Raw genomic sequence first — 26,762 nt, forward strand, 5'->3', positions numbered from 1 at the left:
TTACTAAATAAACTTTAGCTTAATTTGCAGTGATGTTTCATCGTTTATTTATGTGCATCTCTGCAAGTATGGGCTGTTGTCAAAAACAGGAAACAGACTTCCTTCCTTGAGCCTTTGTCAGGTAGCTGACGGACATTCCTTCAGTCCCTCTCCACATGAATCTCTGCGAGCAGCCCACAGATGTCCTTTTAGTGAAGCATATAACACTTCTACCATCATTCATAAGGTGATTAGGGGTTCTTAGAAACAATAATGCTTTGTATTTAAATATGCAACACAATCCCGAGAATGTAAACAGAAGCCGGACCGCCCAGCTGAATAATCCTGGTCAAACCCACACCCTGAAAAACCTGATCGGCCGCTTCTTTTGACTCAGTGGTCTGTGTTTTGTAAACATGAGCTGGTCAGCCAGTAGCAGTTGGTTTCACAGAACTCATTAGCATATTTAAAGAGGCCCCTCCTCTTATTTCAGTTGGCCTGATTCTTTCTCTCTTTCTCATCCCTCCCTCGTAAGCACACTTTCTCTCCTGACACACATTGTGAAAATTACACACGCCGTCACCGCAGCGTCTCTCTGGATGAACTTTAGAAAGGCAGCTAAAAGGAAGCGTTTTAGTATGTGAGGATTATTCTTGTCAACATTTCTGATTTTGTTCCAGCCTCGCCTGCTGCATCCATTCTTTGGATTACTCTAGACAGCTGTGGGATTTCCCTGTCACTTCTGGATCTTTTTCCACTGCTCTTGCTGGTGGTTTTCAAAAAGCGCTGCTGAGGGAAACGAGACCGGCACGCCTCACGTTTTCGCATATCTACCTGCCATCCTCATTCCTGTAACCACACAGCCTAGCTGATCACTTCATATTTTCGCACTCCTGGATTAGCGCTTCGGTCAGCTGACCAATCACCTTCCTGCGACCTCACACCACGCCTCATCCAAGGCCTCTGAGGGCCATCCCTGGTGGCCTGGTTACAGTGCGTTGCGGTGGGCCGGGGTCACCCCCTGCTCCCTATGACTGTGCCAGGGAGTCGGAGAGCCGCTGGGCCTGGGAGAGAGACGAGAGCGGAGGCCAGCGGATGGAGAGCAGCGGCTGCAGTCCCTTCCCTCTGTGCTGGGCACGAGGAGCCTGCGTCTACTCCTCCTACCCTCCCCCTCTGCCAAGTATGTCACCCAGATACAGCACTGCAACCCGTTTCCAGAAAACCTCCACGATACCATTTCACACTCGATCTGTCTTACAGGATGTGGTATATTGATTTAATGGTGGTTTAGGAGAAATGAAAGGTGTAGGAGCTCCGATATGACCTCTCTGTGGGTTTCGTCTCTAGATTTCTGCTGCAGTCCTTTATGGTTATGTTGAATTGGGGTTGCTTTAATATCTCGGCAGATGACTGCTAGCACATGATCTGAATTAGTAGGGCTGTTGTGTTACAATTCTACATACAATCCAACATCTATCATGTTTGTTGAAGAATCATGATGGTCAGGTTATTAATTTTTAATCACTGTGCCGTATCATACCACCATATAGAAAATATTATTTTATCATATGGATTACACTACCATTTAAAAGTTTTGGGGTCGATAAGATTTTTAAAATATTTATTTATATTTATAAATTTTGTGAAATATTATTACCATTTAAAATGTTTACTATATGAATATATTTTAAAATGTAATTTATTCCTTTGGCAGAACTGAATTTTCAGAAGCCATTACTCCAGTCTTTGGTGTCACATTAAAGTTGTAAACAGTTGTGCTGCTTAATATTTTTGTGTAAACCATGGTACATTTTTTAGGATTCTTTGATGAATAGAAATTTCAATAGAACATCATTATTAAAAATATTTTGTAACATTGTACATATTGTTACTTTCAGATTTGAACAATTTAATTCATCCTTGCTGAATAAACATATTAATAAAAAAAATAAAAAAAACACACACTATTTGACTTACCCCAAACGTTTGATGGTAGTATAGTACCAATCCATTACGCTGCATATGTGACCCTGGACCACAAAACCAGTCTTAAGTCGCTGGGGTATATTTGTAGCAATAGCCAAAACTACATTGTATGGGCCAAAATTATTGATACTACAAAACGGCACAAAATCACACATTCGTATGTGAATTGGGACACACCTAATGTGTTACCAAGAATTTTAATACAAAAAGGAGAATTGCTTCTGATTTGCCCAGATTGCCAAGCCCTGCCCAATAACACAAAACAAAACAAAACAAAAGAGTCTGCAGGGAAAAAAAGAAAAGTGCAATGTACCTTTTTCACAATTCTGGGTTTCTCAGCAGCAGAAGTTTCCCTGGACCACAAAACCAGTCTTAAGTCGCTGGGGTATATTTGTAGCAATAGCCAACAATACATTGTATGGGTCAAAATTATTGATTTTTCTTTTATGCCAAAAATCATTAGGATATTAAGTAAAGATCATGTTCCATGAAGATATTTTGTAAATTTCTTACTGTAAATATATTAAAACTTAATTTTTGATTAGTAATATGCATTGCTAAGAACTTCATTTGGACAACTTTAAAGGCGATTTTCTCAATATTTTGACTTTTTTTGCACACTCAGATTCCAGATTTTCAAATAGTTGTATCTCGGCCAAATATTGTCATATCATAACCATACATCAATGGAAAGCTTATTTATTCAGCTTTCAGATGATGTATAAATCTTTTTGACTGGCTTTGTGGTCCATGGTCACATAATATGATTTTGTTCCTAATTTTGTATGTTGCCTACATATAGCATGCATTGAGTTCTGGACAAAAAAAGATTGCAGCCGATGTTTTCTTTAATAGTCTTGGATTTGAATCATACATGTCAATCTGATTTGAGTCATGTAATGTTTTATTCACTCATCAAAGACTATTTTTACTTGCATTTGCCTGTGGATGAGTGGTCTGTGTGCTTGTGTTTACCCTTCTTAGTTCCAAAATTAGCTGATTTATACTGCTATCCTGTGTGCAAGTCTGGCCAAAGTTATTTAAATTGGCTTGTTTCTTTCAATTATTAATTTTTTAATATGGATTGTTTCAATGAAAATCATCCCTACTAAAGGATCTCTTCTGTAATATAGGGATGAGAATTCAACTTTCTGTCTATCTCCAGCTCATTAGGCTGAGTTTAATGAACAATCAGAGAGCAGCTGTCAGCCTGATTATCTGTCCGCTGACATCAGTGCAAAACCAGTCATGTAGGTGGAGTGTAGCTTCATTATACTGAGGGGTGAATTCCCAACGGTGCTCAGCTGAGTGTGTGTGTGTGTGTGTGTGTGTGTGTGTGTAGGAAGCTTGACACATACTAAATAATAAATATACTGATAATTATTGTCAGAGAGAGCTATCTGTGAGTTTCATTGAGGGGATGATGAATGGTAATGATACAGATATGTTGGCTATTTTATTTTATTTTGTTATTTTATTTTATTTGCTCAATCAGACAAATGTTGATCATTTAAAAATGCTAATAGGGATTCTGATATTAGCTTTCCTATACAGACTCCTCTGAGGTTGCTGGACAATTACTTTGTGTTAATTGAGTTAAACTAATCTCAGCTATACTGTAGTTAATTGGAGATTATATGCCTTTATGAATTAATATACTAAAGGCACACTGATTGACAGCTACTTTAGATGCTTTTCTCACATTTTTGCCTTGGCAGTTTCGCCCTAATTCACACAGCGATTGCAATTTACAGCCCACTGCCACTGCATTTTTTATTTTTTTAGAATATAAATTGTCATTTTTTTGTTTTATCATAAACGCAGTGTGTGTTAAACTCATTCCTACCCCATGTGAGCATCCTTTTGTTTCTTCTCTAACCATCCGGGCCAAATAGATGAAATCAGATTTCCTGCATGGCTTGCTTGTCTCCACCACAGTCAGACGGCTTCCTTTTCCGTGCACCAAATGCAGGTTTTATAGCCATTAAAAGATGAGAATTAACAGTGTGTCTGAAGGGAGAATGACAGACACCGTAGCCATATGGTGTAATGTGCATAAAAAGATTGGAAAACTGACATTCTCTATAAGCCAAGAACAAAGAAATGAGGACACGGAGAGCAATGACAAGGCAAAAGTATTGTCCAAGGTTTTAGATCTGATAGGCCAAAGTATGTTTATGTTTATGTTTTATTTGACAAAAAAGTAGTGAATACACTCTATTCATCAAGGATAACACAATAAAGTTTAAAACAAAATTTATTTCCATTGTGGTCCTTGATGTAAAGCACAAACTTCACTCCCGGTAAGGTACACTGGCACTGCATTATAAATACAAAAATTACAATAAAATTCCACATTTACAAAAATTTACAGTCACAAATAACCACGTACGTCATACAAATTCATCAACAAAACAACCAACTCTCCCAGTTAAATAAGAATTCAACCAGGCTATCACTTTACTTGAAAAACCCATGACACTTAACTTATCTAAAAGTATTGAATGATTTACAGTGTCAAACGCTTTCTGGAGGTCTAAAAGTACCATACCACACATTTTACCTTCATCAATCTGCCTTCTTATAAACTCTGTTAAATAAAGTAAAGAAGTATCAGTCGAATAAGATTTCCTAAAACCTGACTGAAAATCATAAATTAAACTACTCTTACTTAAATACTCATACATCTGTTTATACACAATTCTTTCTAAAAAATGTTGAGGCCACATTAAGAATGGAGATTGGGCGATAGTTTCCAAGATTGTATCTGTTACCTTTTTTTGAATAACGGAATAATTTTAGCTAACTTCATATCAGATGGAAATATACAATTTTCCAAGGAAAGATTAACAATAAATGTAATAGTTGGAGCTATAATATCTGCAGCATCTCTTAAGAATCTAGCTGGAATATCGTCCAGCCCAGTTGACTTGGACACTTGAAGCTCTTCTAGCATTTTAGTAATTTGATTTACATTAACTTTAGCAAAAGAAAAACTATTTGGCAACACCCCTTGTTTTAAATAAAATCTCTTAACAAAATCAATCCTATAATTTCCTTTGGACAGAGGAAGCTTATCAACTAGACTATTAGCAATTAATGAAAAGAATGAATTAAATTTATTAGTGACTTTATATTTTATCAAATTCTATCTTGCCATCAATATCTAGACCTAACTTTGATACAGAAAATTTCGATTTACCAATTGAATGGAACCTATTTAATAACCACGTACGTCATACAAATTCATCAACAAAACAACCTACTTAAGAACCAACTTTTGTCTTTTAAACTAAAACTAACCATATTCAAAATACCTTTAATGTTCAGAGGTAACTTATTCCACAAAAGTGCCCCAGAATATCTAAAAGACCTACGACCATACATAGTTTTAAAACGACATAATGTAATATCCATGAGACTTTGCCTAGTTTTATAACAATGTTGCTCATTTACCCTAGGAAAAAATACATTAAAATATGAAGGAGCTCTGTTATTGATAATCTTATGTACCATTTTTAATTTAATATGTTCTATAGGATCTTCTTTGTTTTCTTGAATTTGTTCCTTAATAAAATTACGTTTTGCCTCCTTTATATTTTTCTGTCCTAAGTTTCTTAGTTCTCCTATAAATCAAGAGAGCCCTATTCCTATTTTGTAATATTTCCAATATTTTCTGATCCATCCAAGGACTAGGTCTTTGCTTAACTCTCACCTGTCTAAGGGGGGCAATTTTGTCCACTACTTTAAGAAATAAAACTTTACAATTTTTCCAAGCATCATCAACTATTGAGATATTTTGAATATCATTCCAATTAACTCTTTTCAGATAGTCTTTAAAAACTTCAATATTATATTTTTTAACGATCTAGTTCGTACTGTTTTATGATTACTAAATCTTATTTTACTACGTTTTCTTGTACAAAAAATGATATTATGATCACTGATACCGTATTCAATTACTCCTTTCTGGGAAATATATTTTTCATCAGATACCAAAATAAGATCGATGGTACTTTCCCCACCTTCCCAAACTCTAGTAGATTTGTTTATTATTTGGGTTAAATGGAATAATTGGCATAATGACTGTAAAGCTTTAAAATTATCCCCTTTTCTATTAGCTATATTTGTATTAAAATCCCCCATAATAATACATTCTTTTGCCAAATCGTCATTATTGTTGTTCAAAACAAACTCCAGTCCAGACTTTGCCTAGTTTTATAACAATGTTGCTCATTTACCCTAGGAAAAAATACATTAAAATATGAAGGGGCTCTGTTATTGATAATCTTATGTACCATTTATCATTTAATATGTTCTAGTCTGCTTTCTATAGGTAACCAATCAAGACACTTAAAATGGGAAACCTCCACATGTGTAAAACGACTAAACTCTGAAACTAACCATATCAATTTATTCTGAGATTTTTGTAACTTATCCAACCAACCACGAGACAAATCAGACATCCAAGAAATACATGCATATTCGAAATGACATGACACTAAACATGATGCAAGTAATTTTATATTCTGTTTATCAAGAAAATTAAAATGTCTGGCAAGAAATTTTGTCCTAGCATTAACGTACTGTTTTATGATTACTAAATCTTATTTTACTACGTTTTCTTGTACAAAAAATGATATTATGATCACTGATACCGTATTCAATTACTCCTTTCTGGGAAATATATTTTTAATCAGATACCAAAATAAGATCGATGGTACTTTCCCCACCTTCCCAAACTCTTGTAGATTTGTTTATTATTTGGGTTAAATGGAATAATTGGCATAATGACTGTAAAGCTTTAAAATCGTCCCCTTTTCTATTAGCTACATTTGTATTAAAATCCCCCATAATAATACATTCTTTTGTCAAATCGTCATTATTGTTGTTCAAAACAAACTCCAGTTCCTCATAAAAATAGTTTTGAATACTTACACCACTTAAATCATTGTCAAGGACACATCCAAGATAATTAACAGAAGTTTTATTTGATATTAAACAATCCCCCACCTTGACAGACATCTTAGAAACCTTATTCAAATTATTTTTAGACCCAAATAATTAAGTAAGCACCTTATTTCATCAATCTTAGTTAACAAACTCCTTATATTTAAGTGCACAAAATGTAAACCTTTTGTGTCAAAATAGTCCCCAAACAAATCGGCAGAATATCTTGATACTGGAAGAGTCTCTTCATAAACTAAGCTCTCATCGTGTTTGGTGACTTTCTGGTCCACAACACGTCCTCCCCGGCAAACTGTCCTCTCCAAACTAGACCTCGCAGCACGATCACGACCACGCCATTATCCATGAAAAGGTGGGATGTATTATTAGCTATGCTGTTAATATTTGGAGCCCTGTCACTGCATGACACTCGTTCGTACCTGTACAACAGCGGAATTCCGTTCAGCCAAGTACGATCCGGATTCCAATTTCGCCCGTAACCAATAGATATCACGTCGCATCTTTCTTCCGAAAAAACATTAAAGCATCGCTCATCATCAGAGAAGGTTTCGCTTTGATGGGCACAAATTACAAACCATAATAAACGCCAAAACCGAAATCACAATGCCACCTGCTGCCATGTTACCGGAAGCACCTTCCGCTTTATTTGACCAGCTAATAGTAATGTCAGACTCTTTCTTTCTTTTTTAATTCTTTTCAGCTTCTGTCTGTAGAGAAATTAAGCACGGAATTAGAATAAACCATTCCAGATGCACAGAACCATCCAATTTTTACGCTCTCTGCCTGAGGCCTGTATATTTGCTGCAGATAATCTGTATGCCTGCTTTGGTGTCTTCTTGTGAGAGACTGAATCCTCTACCCATGTGTCTGTGCAGAATTACCCTATGAAAAGAGTAGGACTATGCGATATGGAAAAAAAAAACCTATCACGATTTCTTTGATCAATTTTGCGATTTCGATTTTAATCACGATTTTGACACACACGGACAAGCTTTACAGTCGTTAATGCATTCAGTGTGAATTTGAAACATATTTCCAAAAGAAAACCAATTAGAGCGTTATCAAAAAGCTGTAACATGTCTCTAGAACAGACATAAGGCAAAATAATCACTAAGTAAAGGTGTAACAAAATGTCTCTAGAATAGACATATATGGCAGAAAAAAAAGAAAAAAAAATCCCGTGTCCAGGGATTTTTTTTTGCCGTGCATTGGTCATAGAGCTCTTTGTGGCATTGCCTCAGATGTTGAAATAGATTTGTCGCGTCAAGTTCACACGTGCTCTGTCTGCAGTGCGTATACAGTATGTGTATGCGGTGCAGAAGCAGCACGGACTCATTTTGCTTTCGCACAGGACGCGTTTGCAGTCCGCTCCTGATCCGCGGCTGTTTACCACAAACACAACATTTATCCATTATTTTGATTTCAAATCCAAACGTTGTTTCTGAAAATGCTTTTTCAAGGGGTGGTTCACTGGGTTTTTTCTAGGCGTGATTGTGTTTAAGGGGTGCAGTCTAACATGTGTTAATGCTTTGTTTTTTTTTTAAAACGCATTATTTTCACAAAATTTACCTTTATTCCACACCGCTCTGTCCCTTCTCTGAGAAACGGCTAAACCACCTCTAGTGCGTGTCTAAACGTCCTGCCCCTCACCTCGGCGGCATGTGCTCCGGTTGTATTGTGCATCGTTAGTATTGCTTATCAGTTTGAGCCTGATTGAGAAGCAGAGGATATTATTGAAGAGGATCGTGCAGAACCTGTGCAAGCATGGCTTTTAATGGTAGGCCTATGCTTTTTGTTTGTTGTCTCATACTTTTAGATAAGCTGTTATTTGCAAATGCTACTGCTTATGTTAGCTTTTAATATACGGTTTTATCCTGATTAAAGCTTTCCCTAGTGAAAAAAAAGTATACCAAGTATACTTGCAGCCAGACTAATTGTCAGTATACTTCAAGTGTGTTAATAAACAGCAACATTAGACACTAACTAACGTTAAAAAAGTGAAATCACAATGAACCACCCCTTTAATTGCACAGCCCTAGAAAAGAGCCCCCCCCCGATTCATCTTCCGTTTAACCTATAGCTCTGGAGGAGGCAGAGAAAGAGACGTTAAGTGAGAAAGAGACATTGAGGGAGACCACTCTCACTATCAGATGTCTCAGCTTACGTTTCTTGAGCTCAGATACAGGAGCTTGTTGTGTGGCGTCCAGTCTCTCTGGTGGAGAGTGAGCTCTTTGAAAAGACCATTGATTGCTGGGTGAAAGATAAGGTGAATGCAGCACATGTGTACTCCTGCCAGATAAAATGAGTATGACACAGATATGTCCAGGCAGTGTCTTCACTTTGATCTGAATTATGTTTATAGCAATAGTTTGTAGAATGTTTGTTTGAACATTTTTGTTTTTCGTGTTTGGTTTGTTTTGTGTTATGGTTTGTTTTGTTTCTGGTTCTTGTTGCAGGTTTTGTTTTTGTGTGTGTTTTGCTTTTCTTTGCTTTGATTTTGTCTTTATTTTTTGTCTTGTTTTTTTTAATTTGTTTATTTATTTTTTATTTGAATGTTTGCTTTTTTGTTTTGTTTCTGGTTTTGTTTTTGTATGTGTTTTGCTTTGCTTGGCTTAGACTTTGAGCGTAGATTTTTATGTTGTGATCGGAGTACCTGAGTTCCGTCTCATTGTATGCAATGTTCTTTTGAGACACTATTCATCAGTTAAGTAAAAGGAAGCAAAGTATTTGGGGGGTACAAATTATAACAATTCATACTACTGGATGACTGAGATTTTGGAAAATCCTACTGAAGTCAATGAGTACAGAAACAAAGCTTCTCTCTCTTGCCTCTGGTTCAGTCAAGGACATTCATGTGAATTATCTTATGCACAGTGAATGAACAATCGTTCAGTCATTTTCTTATTTCATCCATTGTAATGCCACCGCTTTCCTCTATGGAAATGGCACAGCTAAATACAATACTCACAGGCGTTACTGTGCAAGCCATATTTAGTGTCAGGATTCATAATGTTTTAGGATCATTCAAAAGATCTGAGATTTGAAATGTGTTCAGCTGGCTCACTGTAGTTGTTCTTGACATTTTTGACTCGAAGGCTTCCTATTGTCCAAAACAATATTCAAAGATATTTCTTCTTGTATATCTTTTCAAACAGAATTTACAGAAACTAGGACTGTCAGTAAAATCAATAAAGTCAGTATGAAACAGAAGTTGCAATGGTCTTGTCTTCCCTGTTGTGACGTATCCATATATAAACTGTTTATGCAATGTCTTTGTGTAGAAAATTTTAGTATCAAGAATTTTGAGGGGTTTTTTTTGTAGTAGGCTATGTAGTAGAAATGCATTGTTCAGTAACTTCAGTTGCTATATGCTGAAATTTGATTGCATTGTAAATGCAAAGCTCCAGTGTTTTCAGTCAGATATGTGTGTGAACTCCTCCTCCTGGCCAAGGTCCCATTTAACCACGCGTGTTTACTTGTGGGCGAGTTCAGTCGCGTGTGTGTATAGTCCGGTGCGAGTGCTTGTGGTCTATCAGCTGGTTTAACCCCAGTGTTGTGATTTTAGGGCTGTGGAATCCAGGTCTTTGACTTTGACTCATGACCGTCTTGTCAGGAAGTGTTGTGTATTTTCCTGGTCTCCTCAGGCCAAGTGGACAGGAACTGGATCGCTGGTTACATGAAGCATGGACACATTATGATAAGCAGGATATGATGTCACACAGAGGAAGCTACTAAAATGTATTGTCTGTTTGAATATGTGTGAGAGAGCATTTATGTCTGAAATATGTACCAAAAGACTGACAGTAGTGACAACATGGATTTTATGCTTTGTTGACGTCCTTCGGACCCACCAGAGTGTATGTGTGCTTTGAACTTAAGTCGCTTTCGCAGGCTCATTGTTTGTGTTTTTAGGGGGCTGTTTAAGCTCTGAGCTATTGAGATCCACGCTGGCGTGTACCTGCTGGCCCTTCTTCAGAAAAGGTAGGAGAGGCGCTCAGAATGAACTGAAACTAAAAGCTGTCATAAAATGTGTCCTATAGGCTTACCAGGTGGTTTCACGCTGATTTCATTTCCTTTTTGCAGAGTTTTAATGTATGGATGACCCTAATTTTGTTTGTTTGTTTTCATACTTTTTGGAATTATTTATAGATGTAAAATGCTTTTGTGTGATTATAACGGCTAATATTTATTTCATTACTGTATATTCCAGTGTTCTCTGTGGAATACTTGATTCTGATTGTTTAAATAATGTACAATGTCCAGTGCAACTGACCACTCATCTGTTTCATTCATGGTTTATTTTATGATAAAGACCATGTAGGGTTATTGTCACCTTTATGCTTAGCTGTAACCTTATGATAGAGTGGTAGACACATCGTGAGAATGTTTTGGGCTGATTTAGCTGACGTGAAACAGTCAGCCATTGTTGTGTTGACCTTGCAGCTCTGGAATGCTGTAGTTTGCCATCATGGATTGTTGCACTTGTAGCTCTTCTGCCAAAATATCTGACACTATCATAGTCCCCAAGGCCACTGGCCTGGCATGATTGCAGGAGACATCTGTCTGAAGTGTTGGTATCTGGACCTTTTCCTTTATTTCCTCCCAGGAGTCCAACCTCCTGTTCGTGTGTGCAGCATCCTGCTGTATATTTTGCTCTGACAGTTGAATATCGAGCTGATGAGACGGTCTTCTTTATCAGTGTAGATCCAAAGTCTTAGGATTGCCCTGCTTCCGTTCATTGCCTCAGTCGTTGTGTTCAGGTGACACCTCTAAACTGACTTGACTGAGAGCTTTCATTGTCTTGTCAGTGTGTTTTGATTCATCTGTGCATTCTTCATTGGAAATGAATGTTTGTGCTCTGATTAATGTGTGTTTGTTTTTATTCTGAACAAGAATATTCCATTATGCGGTGATCTGATTAGTATTATTATTACAAGACTAAACAGACTGAAGGCATTGCAAAGCTGATAGTTCATCCATTTACAATAACTTTCCCATAATACTTCAGATCATATTTGTAGCACAAACAACAATAAAAATGTCAGAAATATTCAATTGAATTCAATTATCATTGTTCCTGCAAGCTTTTTCCATTTTTGTTGATTATTAGAACAAACAAACGGATATTAGAATAATCAATTATTCTGTAACTATAAAGATTTAAGAAATGTTAAAAATAATAACAATAATAATAATAACAACAAATATTTTGAACCAGGGGGTCAAGCCTCGCTTCAGTGCAGGGATGGAGCGCACGGCAGGGGCTCTGGAGCGTGTACTCAGAGTCTTCCACTACTTCGAGAGCAGTAGTGAACCCTGCACCTGGGCCAGCAACATCCGACACGGGGACTCAACCGATGTCAGGGTGAGTCTGCAGATCAGCTGGCCCTCTTAATGTTCTCCAGGATGTAGAATACCATATCGGACCATATCATTATCATATCATATCATATCGTTGCGGCCAAGAGAGAAAAATTCGTTGTCATTGTTCTTATACATTTTTTGCTAATATTGAGGCTGATAATATCAGATTTTTGTTTATATGGCAGGTATCCATATTTTTTATTATAATGTTTTGATATGAAATTATGCATGCAGAATTCTATTTGGGAGCTTTTTTTATTATCTTTCAAAAATGTAAATTAATAACAAACGTATTACACAGTCATATTACTAAATAGATTTTTTCATTCATCATTATTGAAAGCAAACAGACAATAGATGATCATATGAGCTTTTCAGTAAAACATAATTATTGGCTAATTTCTGGAGTTTTATCAGTTGCTCTATTATTGGTAGTAGGATTTTTTTAAGTGACTTTTTAAGTTCTAAATTGTGTATTTGTGATGCTTAATTTTTGTTTTTGTACATTAGCCTTATTGAAACTGACAGTTACACCACAAACATTCCTGTGCAGGACTAAAGAGGATATTTCCTCTGAGCTCCAGGCTTTTCAGCATTATTCAGAATGCAGCTTGCAGTGGCCTAGAACACTCGTGGTAAAACCCCCTCAGACAATGGCATGCTACTCTAAATTATTTAATGAGGTTGGTTTTTGAAGCCAAGTAGCCGTACGACTTCAAAGCGTATTGTCCTGCTTTCATCCTTCACATGGCTGCCATTGTCTCAGTTCTCTGCTGTTTTATCCAGGTTTACATCTGATGCTTATCAGGTCTGAACCTCATCCGAACCTGGCCCAAACTAAACAGACTACTGCCACAGAAGTGTCACATTAACTCACACTACTTCAATAAATGAAATAGATTGAATTGACGTCTAAGATGAAATCTGTGAGTTATTGCAGGCTGTTTTAGTGTGATAAAGCCCTATGATTAAGCCAGGTTTTCTCTTTTTAAAATGTTATTTGTTTTTTAGACTTCTTATATTAGTAGTTTATGATGTCTGTAAGGAGATTGAAAATTATTCACCACACACTAATGTGGCTTATCAGTTCTTGCCTCATGGCTCATGCATTTTGCAGTTTGCATAATAAATTAAATAACAGTTTTTCCATCCTGTTAGACATTGTATATTATGCCTCCGCAGACTCTTGAACATCCTGTTCTCTCTTGGCCTCATCCATCTCCTCTCTTGCCATTGCTCTCTTATATTGATTTGAACCACAGAACTTACTGACCCATAACATGACACATTAATCAAAGAAAGATTAAACTGAAACTCTTCTGGCTTCGAACCTATTTTTCTCAGAATATTCTCCCTTATTTTCTGTGAGATGTGTCCTGCTAAACTTTTATAGAGTGCTATATGTTGTCACCAAATGCTTGTGTGTGTTTTTCAGGGCATTATACAGAAGATCGTGGACATCCATAAGGTGAGGTGTGTGTCCTGCTTTGGTCTGCGCCTGAGCCACCTGAGAACAGGTGAAGTTCATTGGCTCCACCCCGACATGGGCGTGTCTCACGTGAGGGAGCGGTACGAGCACAGCCATCCCCAGGACGACTGGAGGTGAGTCACTGTTTCCATGCTGGTATCATAAGCATAAAAACATTGTTACAGTTAATAGTTGGTTTATTTATTAACTGTTTATTTATCAGTTAATAAATAAACAGTACAGGGTTGGTCTGTCTGTTTTTCAGCCAATGGCAAACAAGGAGATTATTCAGAACCTACACTACCGTTCAAAAATTTGGTGTTAGTAAGATTTTAAAATCTTTTTAAAGGAAATCTCTTGCGCTCACCAAGGCTGCATTTATTTAATCATTTATTACAGTAAAAACAGTACTATTGTGAAATATTATTACAGTTTCAAATAGTTATATTTAAGATGTATTTAATTCCTGTTTTAGCCAAAGCTGAATTTTCAGCATTCATTACTCCAGTTTTCAGTGTCACATGATCCTTTGGAAATCATTCTAATATACCGATTTGGTGCCCAAGAAGCATTGCTTGTTATTATCAATGTTGAAAACAGTTGTGCTGCTCAATATTTTGTGGAAGCTGTGATGCATTTTTCCTTGATGCATTACTGTGATTCATTCTTTGATGAATAGAAAGTTTAGAAATATAATTTTTTTTACATTATAAATGTATTCACTGTCACCTTTGATGAATTTAATGCATCCTTGCTGAATAAATGTATTAATTTATTTCAAAAAGATCTGACCCCAAACGTTTGCAAGGTAGTTCAATATGATTTCAATTTAATTTGGTGACACTAGTGGGATAAAAGTTGGTAAGGTATTTTGTCTTTTTTTTTTTAAGATCTCTTTATTAGTGACAAACCTATATATATAGTCAGGCCAATGACTTGGCTGATAACATTATATTGGCTACCATACATTTTTGATATCACTATCAACATTAGCCTTTGAAACAATGTGTAGTTCAAGTGTCTAGTTTACTTTGAATGTGTTCTCATCACTTATTTTTTTATATGCATTTAAAATGAAAAGAGAACCAAACCGTGAGCTTTCTGTAGAGGAAAGTAATCATGCTTTAGATTGTGGCATGTCTGTGTGGCCGTACAGGGGCTTAGTAAAGTTTGCCACCACTTATTTCTGTCATTGTTCCCCCTCCTGCTTGATGTTTCTGTCTGTAATACAATCAAAACACCTCGTACATCTCTGAAATAGCACAACTTTGACATCTTGAGACCACTGTGGGGCTGTGGTACATTATTATCTTTTATATTATTTTCTTTGTCTGCTGGTCCCTACTGTCACTAGTGGTCTATTGAAAGAAATGATGGTGGTTTGAGCATAAAACCATCCAGAAAAGTGTTAAATTATGCAAACTTTCCCTTGTTTAATTGCATAAAACCGGAGTCTTGTTCCAAAGTCTTTATATCAAATACGTGCCATGTTATATCTGGGTCATGCCTGTTTTATGAGGATGACACTGCACATCGTTCTGTTGTAAAGCATTATCAGGGTGAATGTGCTGTTCTTCTAGAGGATGAAAGGATGATATAATGGCTTATGTATAATTCATACAGTGGGGGTGAATAATTCTGCATCACGATGAGGGTGACCCAGTGGGCGGAGCTTCAGAATGAATGTGGCTCGTTATAGTGAGTTTTATCTTAATGAAGCTAAATAAAGCAGTCCATGCTTTAATTGCTCTATTGTTTATATTCCATTCACGCAGCCCAGGGCTTGTTTCAGCCATCTTCTTTCTTCAACCATTCATTATGAATCAATGGGCTTTTTATGCGTTTACCGGGGAAGTCCGTGGTTCAAAGGATGAGCTTGATTCTGTTTGCACTCCAGCAGAGCCCTGATAAATACATGCAGCATTTGCTTTAAAGCAAGACATTTTACCCTCTGCAAATGCGGATCAGCAGGTTAAATTCCTCCTCTTCAGTTTGTGCAGAAATTAAAAAGAAATGGATAGGATTTAACTGCAGGCTCCCTCTCGTTTTTCATTGTGTATTATCATGTTTCCCACATGGAATAATGTTATTATTCAGCACAGCCTAAAGTACGGTGTGATAAACTGATTTAAACCAGAAATCCAAACTGGTTCTATTTTAATAATACTGCTCTGTTTTGGGGGGAATCTGTGCTAGCATATGAAGAAGAATCAGTTTTACTGGTGATATTTTGATGGGCCTGATCGTGGAGAAACAGCGTTTCTGCAGTTGTTTTGATATTGAAGCTGTAGCAAAACCACAACATATGATATAACTTCAAATTCAGTTCAATTCAATTTAATTCATTTTTATTTGTATAGTGCTTTTCATGATACACAGCAAATTAAAGTTTCTACATTAAAATTAGGAGTAGTTTATCAGTGGTAAATATGTCAAGGTGTTGTCCATATGGCAGAAATGTACAGTTCTAGGATAGTAAAAGTCATGCAGTTAGTTAATGATGTAATCAAACAGAAATGGTGAACCCGATTAACAGCATTGATTATATGTTGTGATCAAAATTAATTCAGTAATGTAAGGAAAATTTGGTAGTTTGTATGTTGTCATCTGAGGTCCTGGGAGGGGTAGGCTTCATCTCTTCTCGGGTTTTGGATCATCTTAAATCTTCATAAAAGTAACTGTTTTTGCACAAATGCTATAGAATGAGCTAAGAACTGAAAGGAATAGTTCACACCAAAAATTAAAATTTGCCTAAAATCTACTCCCCCTCAGGTCATCCAAGATGCAGAGGAGTTTGTTTCTTCATCGGAACAGATTTGGGGAAATTTAGCATCACATCACTTGCTCACCAGTGTATCCTTCCTCTGTAGTGAATGGGTGCCGTCAATGAGAGTTCAAACAGCTGATAAAAACATCACATTAATCCACAGCACAGCTCAAGTCCATCAATTAACATTTTGTGAAGCGAGAAGCAGCGTGTTTGTAAGAAATAAATCCATCATTAGGTTATTTTAACTTTAAATCGTCGCTGCTGATGAAAAATACCAATTCATAATCCTTAATAAATTTTCCTCCAGTGAAACATCCATCCCTCACATCAAAATCCACAGACATTTCTGTTCAGAACTGTTTTGGACTGTTTTTGCTTGTAAACTCCTGATTCAGACGAGACAGCTTTTCCACTAGAGAAAGCAATATTATGGATGGAGGACTCGTATTTTAGCCGTAAACAATGGTTTGAAGTTAAAAAATGGTTCCACAAAACAAAGTTTGTCTTCATGTTCTGTGCATTATGTGTGAGGCAGATGGCAGCAAGTTCCAGGTGCATCATCCATAGCTGGTTTAGAGAACATTGTTTTGAACGTGTGAGGCAGGTGCCTCAGCATTCTGCCTCCTGCTCAGGTAGAGAGATGTGTAAAACTAATTTAGCGTAATTGAGAGCAGACAGTGAACCAGCTGTGAGAGAACGGGGTGTGATTTTTACCTCCCAGACAGACAGCTGCTGAGAGCACTAATACTAATACTACGGTAATTGTGTTTTCTGGCAGACTAGACGATCTTGTCTCACCAGCATCTCTAAACGGATCCCATATTAAAGGGAAGATGAGTAAACGGCTCTATAATCTGAACCATTTAGGCACACAGTAAAGGTGTTCAACCTGAGGGCTTCATTTTCTAAGGCATCTGTTGTGATTGGGCTGCCAATCATTGTTGATCACTTGTGATTGATATTCCTGTGTGATTATTTTGAGCTTTATGCAGAGATTCTACAGGTAGAGCTTACAGCATGTGGAGTGTGTTTTGTTATTAGATCATTTCTTTCCCTCTCTCTTCTCTCTCCAGATATGAGCTACGGATTCGATACTTGCCTAAAGGATTTTTAAACCAGTTTACTGAGGACCAGCCAACTCTCAACTACTTTTATCATCAGGTGATGGATAGTTTAATCTGGCAGCCTGTGTTCTGCTGCCAAACCTTCCGCTAATGTCTCTGTATAGACACTTCCTCCTCTCTTCCAACACCACATGGGTGAGTCACACGAAACCTGTCAAAAACATGCTGGTGGGGGGTATTTCACTCCAAAATAAAATGAAGCTGTAAACTATAGTTTTTAATATTTTATTTTATTAGGTCAGTGAAACCAATATTGTAGCACCAATACAATGTTTTGCAATTTGATATTATTTCCATGACTATTAAGCATGTTCACTCTCCAGGTCTCAGTACAGTATTGCAAAAAACAAACAAAAAAAAAACATTAAATTAGGGCTGCACGATTATGACAAAAATCATAATTGTCGATTATTCCCTTGAAATTGTAATTGCGATTATTAATTATGATTATCACAATTTACATTGAATGATGTTTATACCATTGTTTGATGCAACTGCATGCCATATTTTTATATGAAAATAAACAAGCTGAAAACACTCTAACTGAAAAACCTAAGCTTTTCTATAGTATTAAGCCTCAAACATCTTAAGCACGCAGAATAACATAAGTGGACTTTGAACGTTTAATTGCCGCTTTGATTGATTACGTAATTGTGGCATCCATAATTGTAATCGCGATTAGAAATTCGATTAATTGTGCAGCCCTACATTAAATTGTAAAAATATTTCCACATCATGGTGGTCTTTGTTGTACTGCTTTAATTTTTGCAGATTTTAATGTTAGATTTTTAGCAAAAATGAGAACCATCATTGTCGTGAAAATGTCACAATGCAAAAAAATTGCAAACAAAATAATAGTCCCTACTCTAGGTTTCTTTTTCTTCATGTAAATTGCATTTATCTTTATATTTTACATTGTGTAATGTGTATGTATTTATTTTTTTATTTTATTTTGGGGTGAAATATGACCCATTTTCGTGAGATTCACCCACACAGTGCTTTAGCAAAAGAAACTGAAAGGTGGTTTAGTGTTCAAGGCTTAGGGTCCGTAACTGGTTTGATCCCTGCCAGGTTACAAAGATCAAACCATAAGCTCACAATCGCCATTGTAAAACACTTAACCGACAGGTGACTGGCCCTGTAATAAGTTCTTTTCTCTCTTCTATGGTGTCGACATGAAAGTCACCGAAACCAATTCCACCTGGTCCTTTTGTGGCGATCTATAGAAAATATAACAGGATAGTAAATTAGGAATAACAAGAATGTTTGATTTAAATGGATTGTGAGGAAAGTACATTAAACTACATCAAACGTCATTAACTTCATGACTAGCAAATTAGCTCAGTATTATTGTGTTTGTTTTAAATTGAAACTATCAGGTCATATTATTTATTTTTTATTTATTTGACATGCAGTATCGGCCTGTTCCAGAGGAGGAGGGAAATTATAAATTCTGTCATTATCCAACCTGTATGGTCAGTGTTGCCTTGTACCTTTCTCCTTGCCTTGCCTAATATAAATCTCTGTGTGCCCAGGTGAAAAGTGATTATATGATGGAGATTGCCGATCATATTGATCAAGTTGTAGCACTTAAACTTGGCTGCCTTGAAATCAGGTATGTGATACACAATACCGTTCAAAGGTTTGGGATCGGTAATTCATCAAAGAATCCTGAAAAAATGTATTGCCCTTTCCACAAAATATTAAGTAACACAACTGTTTTCAACATTGATAATAATAAGAAATGTTTCTTGAGCACCAAATCAGCATATTAGAATGATTTCTGAAGGATCATGTGACACTGAAAGTTGGACACAGAAAGATGAAAATTCAGCTGAGCCATCACAGGAATAATATTTTTTTAAATTTGTAATACGTTTTCACAATTTTTCAGTATTTTTGATCAAATAAATGCAGTGTTGGTGAGAGATTATAATTTTTTTTTTCCAAAAAGATCTCTTACCCACCCCAAACTTTTCAACGGTAGTTTAAATTAGTAAATGTAAGTGTTTTTCCATGACTTAAGACTGAATTCAGATAAATCTCTTCTCTGTTACAGGCGGTTTTTCAGGGACATGCGTGGAAACGCCCTGGATAAAAAATCTAATTATGAATTATTAGAGTAAGTAATGCTGTCTATGTTTGGATCATTGGTGTCCATATTTACATTAATTATATGTTTCTTCAGGCAGCATTATTTTATTTAACTTGAGGGATTTTGGTCCAATTAGTTGTGATGTTTTTTCACCTCAGAATTAAAAAAAAGTAGCTGTGAGAAAGTTAAAAATAAACTTTACTTTGTTTTGTGATAAATAAAGTTGACATTTGCGAAATGTAAAGTCACAATTAAGAGTAATCGGGAGAAATAAGGTTGCAGTTGTGAGATATACAAAAGCAATAGAAATAGTCACAGTTGTGAGAAAAATGTGCAATTACCAAACATGGGCTTCCATAGGGAAACCTGGCATGACACCACAAAAAAAAAAAGTGTTGTCACTGTCATGACAGAAACTTGGATTAACTTTTTTGCATTGTGCCTGAACATTATGTGAGAAATTAAATTCCAATCGGTTCTCATTCTCATATTACTGCAGTGTTCACTTATGATGTAATGCTGTCAGTGTACTTCAAACCAAGCTCATACTAGACTGAAAGGAGTACAGTAGTTCTTTGAACCATTAGAGGATTTCTCTTCATCTCTTTTCCTTTCAGATTGTGTGTATATGGGTCAGAATAACTAGTACATGTTGCATGGCCCACTGAAACCTGTCTGATCTATTTTTAGTAGTGTATAATTGATCTTTGCGTATCTCCTGCAGTGGTGCAGGGTCTCCATTACTGTAGTGTTGCTTTACACTGGAAGAGACAATAATCTGTAATAATGGCTCAGTCACAAACAAGTTGCGGTCTCATTTCTTGTGCTTTTACCCCAAAATCGGATGTTTCACTTTCTTTAAAGACTGAAGTCAATGTATTTCTGGTATCCTCTCCCTGCAGGAAGGACGTTGGTCTGCGGAGATTCTTTCCAAAGAGTTTATTAGACTCGGTAAAGGTAATAAGACATTTCTTATGCTCCTGCGATGGCTTCCTCAAGACAGTGGTTGTCTTGATTTATTGGATGTGAGAAAATGCTATTGTTCAGGCAAAATCAATGATATTACCTGCCTGGCTTCCTCTGTGGTCTCACACCCCTGAGATGTTTTGGCCCAGTTCTGTTTTCCTTCTCTCTCTCTGAAGAAGCCACTGAAGGGAACCGTTCTAATGAAATGCAGCTTGCCAGAGAGCCAGTTTCCTTTTCCACCTGACCTACCTAGTCCATTTCAGTCTTTTAGTGTGCTGTGGCATACTGTCTACTGTTATTTGAGCTGTTTGTGAAGTGCTGTTATTTGTAAAGTTTGGTATAATATTTATTGTGAACATTTCTATACAGATAAATTGCCATGATTTTTACCCTTTTAAAAGAAAATAACCCATGAATGGCTTTAAATTAAATAAAATAACAGAGATTTTTTTTCTATTCATAAAAATAAATGTACATAAATATTTATTTTTATATTAAAAAACAAACAAAAAAAGAAAATATTTTAATATCCAAATATTATGCAGTTCACCTTTGCAGTTTTGCAGTAATAATCTTCGGTGCTGCTAATTTTTTTCTGCTCGTTGCATCATTAATTGTTAGAGTAAATTCTAATTGTGTGTGTTTAAATGCATTTGGGAATTGAGATTGAGAATGGAAATGGCATTTGTGCTCCCGAGGGATTTCCCTGTTCTTTATTATAAAGGAGATTTTCTGCATATTTTGTGGCTTTCACTCTCTTCTGCTCTTCTGTTTTATATTTTACATTCTACCCCAAAGCAGCCCAAAATCACCTCCTTTTCATTGGTTGCCATGGAAACCCAAGCCCATGTCAAGAGGGAAGAGAGAATTACTGACCAGTTTTAGGGTTTTTAATTCGAGAACCTTTAGACTTACAAATATTCAATCTCTCAAGGAGAGGACCCTGATTCCACTTGTCTAATTATCATCTCTGAATAATGAATACTTCTTGAAAATGTTTGTGTAATTTGACAGGGCTTGTTTACACCATTAAAGATTGGTTTGAATGCTTTTAGGAACCTGCTTGTCATTTTAAATTTCGATTAAGACCGCTTATTGAGATAAAACTATGTCCTAACTGCTGCAGACATTTTTATTCATACATTTAGCGATTTTCTGTGGTCTTATTCTTGAGCCATCAAAATGATTCACAGGCCTCAATTCCTTCTCTCTGAAGATATTGATTTAGAGAATGAATTTATTAATGTATTTTTCCTTGTATAAAGGTTCAAATGTCCCAGTTTGTTGCATTAAGGCTCTTGCTGTCTACACCTAAAGGTGAAGTGTGTAATTTTTGCATCAGGCAAGACCAAACAGGTAGTCCCGCCTCAAACGTGTGCCATTGATTGAACTAGAGGAAACAGAGCAGTCTTTCAGTGTTTACAATCTCTCTTAAGTCATTTTATGAATGGCATATAGTTGACTTATACTTGTTAAACTTGTATAGGAGGAAGTATTTCATCATCTCAAAAAATTCACACACTTCACCTTTAAGGGTTTGTAATTAATGTTGTATTTTAATTACAAGTCATTGTATTTTGTCTTTGCAGGCTAAATCCCTGCGGAAACTGATCCAGCAGACTTTTAAACAGTTCGCCAATCTGAACGACGAGCAGTGTATCCTCAAGTTCTTTGAGATCCTTTCACCTATATACAGATTTGATAAGGAGTGTTTTAAATGCGCTCTCGGGGTGAGTTGAGTTTAGATGGTAATTAATTCACTTCATTAAAATAAAGCCACAAGTCATTTACATGTATTAACTCTCCTGATTTATTATTTCTGCCTTAATGGTGATAGACTTCTTTAATGGTCTGCAGTGCCCTCTGTTGGCTGAAAGATGAAGAATTTCTCCATCGTTTCTCAATATATTCCTACACTGTAGTTTTAGTTCATTTCTTTTTAAAAAATAGTGCTCATAAGTAATTATTCATCACTGGGAGGAGAAAATCAATTTGCATTGTATTTACCAGTTTGTGTGTGTTTCATGAAGTGTTTGAGTTGAATGTGTCTGCTGTTGTGTGTGATAGTCGAGCTGGGTGATATCAGTGGAGTTGGCCATCGGACCCGAGGAGGGCATCAGTTATTTGACAGACAAAGGCTCAAACGTAAGTAGTGTACAGTCCGATGGATTGATAGACAGTTGGATAGTGAATCTAATGTCTGTATCTGTTTCTTTGTAGCCAACACACCTCGCTAACTTCACACAAGTGCAGAGTATCCAGTTCGAGGAGCGAGACAGGAAGGGAATGCTGCAGTTAGACGTGGCTGGAGCACCTGAGGTAACATCCACACACTTTTTTCAGTGTATCATTTCGTCTTGTGTGGTTTTTATACATGGATATGGTGCAGTTTGGGACCTGTGTGTTCTTGTTAAAGCCTCTGACAGTAACAACTACAGCACTGAACACAGCGGAGAACATGGCCGATCTCATTGATGGTTACTGTAGACTTGTTAACGGAACTTTTTCATCGTTTATTGTCCGTGTACAGAAAGGTGAGACCACAACACGCACACAAATATAAATATTTATTCAGGAAAGCGCATGAAATTGATCAGAAGTGACAGGAAAGACATTTATGTTACAAAAGATTTCCATTTGAAATAATTGCTGTTTTTTTAACCTTATGTTCAACAAAGAATCCTGAAAAAGTGTTTCAAAAGAACATGATTTCAAGCAAAATATTAAGCAGCACATACGTTTTCAACTTGAACACTAAATCAGCATATCAGAATGATTTCTGAGGGATCATGTGACACTGAAGACTGGAGTAATGGCTGCTGAAAAGTCAGCTTTGCTAAATTAAAATATATGTAGATAAAAAACAACTATTTTAAATGTTAATATTTCACTATTTTACTGGGGGGTTTTTTCCTCTTCTAAATTTTATTTCTCAATGTTTGTCAACAGAAGGAGAGAGAGCTCTTCCATCTATCCCAAAAGCTCCAAAGTAAGTTGCAAAACTCCGACCCTCAGGTATCCTTCCCTTTTCCAACAATTTTTCATTAGATCGATTCAGTTCGCCCTGTTCTTGCTCTTTTGGCCTCTTTGGCTCAGACATGTGGAATCTCTCAGTGTACCCTCAACTAATGTGACCCGCAGCCCAGCTCCCATTAACGTGACTGTGGTAGTGCCCATCTGTTATGCCATCCCCCGCACACGCTAATGGAACAGACCAGCTCAGTGGCTGTGATTAAGTTTGATTGAAAATGTACACGATTCATCTTCTTCAACCTTTGTCTCACAGATCGGCAAACCATGAGAAAAGATTGCAAGGAGTCCGGGCCAAAGCCATCTCCATTTCAGGTAAGACTCATCTAAAAGGACATTATCATTGATAATGAACTTAACCCTTAACTAATTCCAACCATGTTGTGTAGCCCTCTGATGTTTTCTACGCTTAATTCTGAGCTGTTGTGCTAGTCGAAATGAATGTCTGTTGCTTTGTTTCTAAAATGCTGCTCAGCCCTGTAATTCTAAAATACTCTCAAACCCTGTTGCAGTTTACTGTTGTGTGTGTGTAAGACATGTTTTGCTTGCATTATGGGGACTGAATGTCCCCACAAGGATCGTTAAACCTGAAGTCATCTAAATTACATGGGTCAATGGTCCCCACAAGGAAAATGGCTTAATGAAAGTACTAAATAATGTCTTAATAAAAATGCAAAAAGGTTGTGTGAGGTTTAGAGGATAGAAAATATCATTAGCTCAGTGTAGTAACAGTAGCTAAAGTCACTGGAAAGTCCCCACCTTGATAGTGCATGTGTTTTTAATATAACCTAAAGAATGAGAATGCAAATTTTCAAGATCTTTTTGTTAATAATAATGGTTTGGGGCTTTGTTTTATTGCATTGTGTAACAGCCATGAAATACTCTTTCGTTCTGTTGCCTCTCCTCAGTAATGTCTTTTGATAAAGACATTAATCTAATGCTTTCTCTTTCTCTCTGTCTCTCTTTTAATTCTTTTGCATGCTGATTGGATCCACAGATGATATTGGTGGGGATGGTAAAGTCCAATTTTAATATGTCTTATTGCTTGAGCGGGGCAAGTTATTGAATATTCACAATATATGATCTTGAGTCATCTTGTGATTTTCAGCAGTGATTTTCTGGGTGATAAAATACAACAGTGTGAATATCCCAATTATTCTAATGCACATTTAAGTTTCCTATAGGCACTAGTTTTAGTATTAGATTCCGTCTTTATCTTGTGACTTGAGAATAACTTTTAAATTTAAATTCAAAAATGTAAATTTCAGTTGCAAAAATTGCTTTAGATTTTTTTTTCTCTGAATCAGTTAAAAACTGATTTGCTCCATCTCTCAGAAATGTTCACAAAAGTCTCTACATGGTTTTTTAATACTTACAATAAAATGTTGTATTGAAACATATTTATAGGTAGGATAGTATAGTTAATTACTTTATTTTTATAAATATAATTGAAAAGTCTTAATGATATTTTAAAATTGAAAAACAAGTTGGAAAACATGCCTTTTAAAGCAACATGTATATTAAATATCACCAAAAGGCTAAAAAATATCAGTTTGAATATATTTTAATCATTGTATTATTATGTTATAGTTATATTTAAGATGAATTAATTTTTTAGCTATATTGACCAGTCATATTGCTTCAAGTGAATTGCTTCATGCAATTGAACACTAACTCAACACAAGATTTATTTCTCAGAAATGAGTGCAAAAAGAATGTTAAGTATAAATCAAAGTGAGCTGAAGTTTCTCCCTCTAGAAGAACTGTTTTCTGAAACCTCAGAAGAAATGTGAACAGTTGCTTGCTTCAATGTTTTTCTCTTTGATAGCACAGTTTAAGTGCATTCAGTTCGCATGTTTCAGCCCTGTGAACTCAAGAAAAACAAAATACCTAGGTGTGTATCTGTGATCTCTCGCAGCAGTAGCTTACAATGGAATTTGATGTTTTGATCTGGTAAAACTAGTCGGCTTTGCCACGTTGGAGACTTTATCTACTGAAAACACACATCCCTTTCTCTCACAGTAAGGGCAAAGTGTTTGCTCTCAGCATTCCACTCATGGGACTTCACTGACAGTCAATATGAGCTGTCAAAATCTGTTGGCTTTTGCCGCATTGCAGCATAGAGAATATTTGACAAAAATGTTTTCCTTAAAACCAGACAGGACAGACACAAAAGCTGTCAAATTACCCATGAGTTCATCTGCTTTTCCCCAATGATACTAATGCTTCGGACAGAAAGTTCCCCCTCTCAGCCAGATGTACTCGCTCTTTAAACACACTCAGATATCACAGCTGTGTGGATGTGATCGAAGCCAACTCAAGCTCCTGCAGAATACATAGACACAGAAACACTTTTAAACTTAGCACTGCAGCGTTAATGGGGAAGAGACGACATGTGTAATTACCTAAGAGTGTGTGAGAGCCGGAGATGAGAAGACGTGGGAACATTTGGACTTAAAATACTGTTTTCCCTTTTCAGAAACAGACGACTACGCTGAGATCATAGACGAAGAGGACACATACACCATGCCTTCCAGTGAGTATCACGGGTTCAAACTGATCTCAGACCAGTATTATGGTGCTTTGGCTTAAAATCACTGTAACACTGATTGTACAAGCAAAAATTAGATCATTTTGAATTGTATACAGTGAATATTTCAATATTTCAGTATGTCTTAAATGACTTGAAGTCTTTAAATCTGGAAGATAAAGGGGTTCTTCTACACGACACCCTTGTATTCATTAGTTCAGCTGTTCAATATTCTAAAAGCATCCTCTAAAGCAAATATATCACTCTACACATTTTCCTAACCTACTTCCTATTATCTACCTGACTTTTGAACACACTGTTTGGCATCACAGACGCAGAAGCTCTTGAGACGTTTATAGCTGCTTGAGTCAGTGTCGCTTTCTGCTTAGCTGTTCGTTTAGGTCTGAAACTGAACTCTAGAGTAACACGGTGTTCAGTTTTGTCTCTTCCTTTCTGTGCGCTTGGGTCTCAGTCAAACATCA

At 36.5% G+C, this 26,762-nt stretch overlaps 1 pseudogene; it reads left to right on the forward strand.

The window, feature by feature from the left end:
* The first annotated feature begins 646 nt into the window (after positions 1-646).
* The window catches only part of LOC107723104 (focal adhesion kinase 1-like), a 55,883-nt pseudogene continuing 29,767 nt past the window's right edge, over positions 647-26,762 (forward strand).

Source organism: Sinocyclocheilus rhinocerous, unplaced genomic scaffold (genome assembly GCF_001515625.1).
Source record: "Sinocyclocheilus rhinocerous isolate Xijiao unplaced genomic scaffold, SAMN03320098_v1.1 scaffold5110, whole genome shotgun sequence".
Taxonomy (NCBI): domain Eukaryota; kingdom Metazoa; phylum Chordata; class Actinopteri; order Cypriniformes; family Cyprinidae; genus Sinocyclocheilus; species Sinocyclocheilus rhinocerous.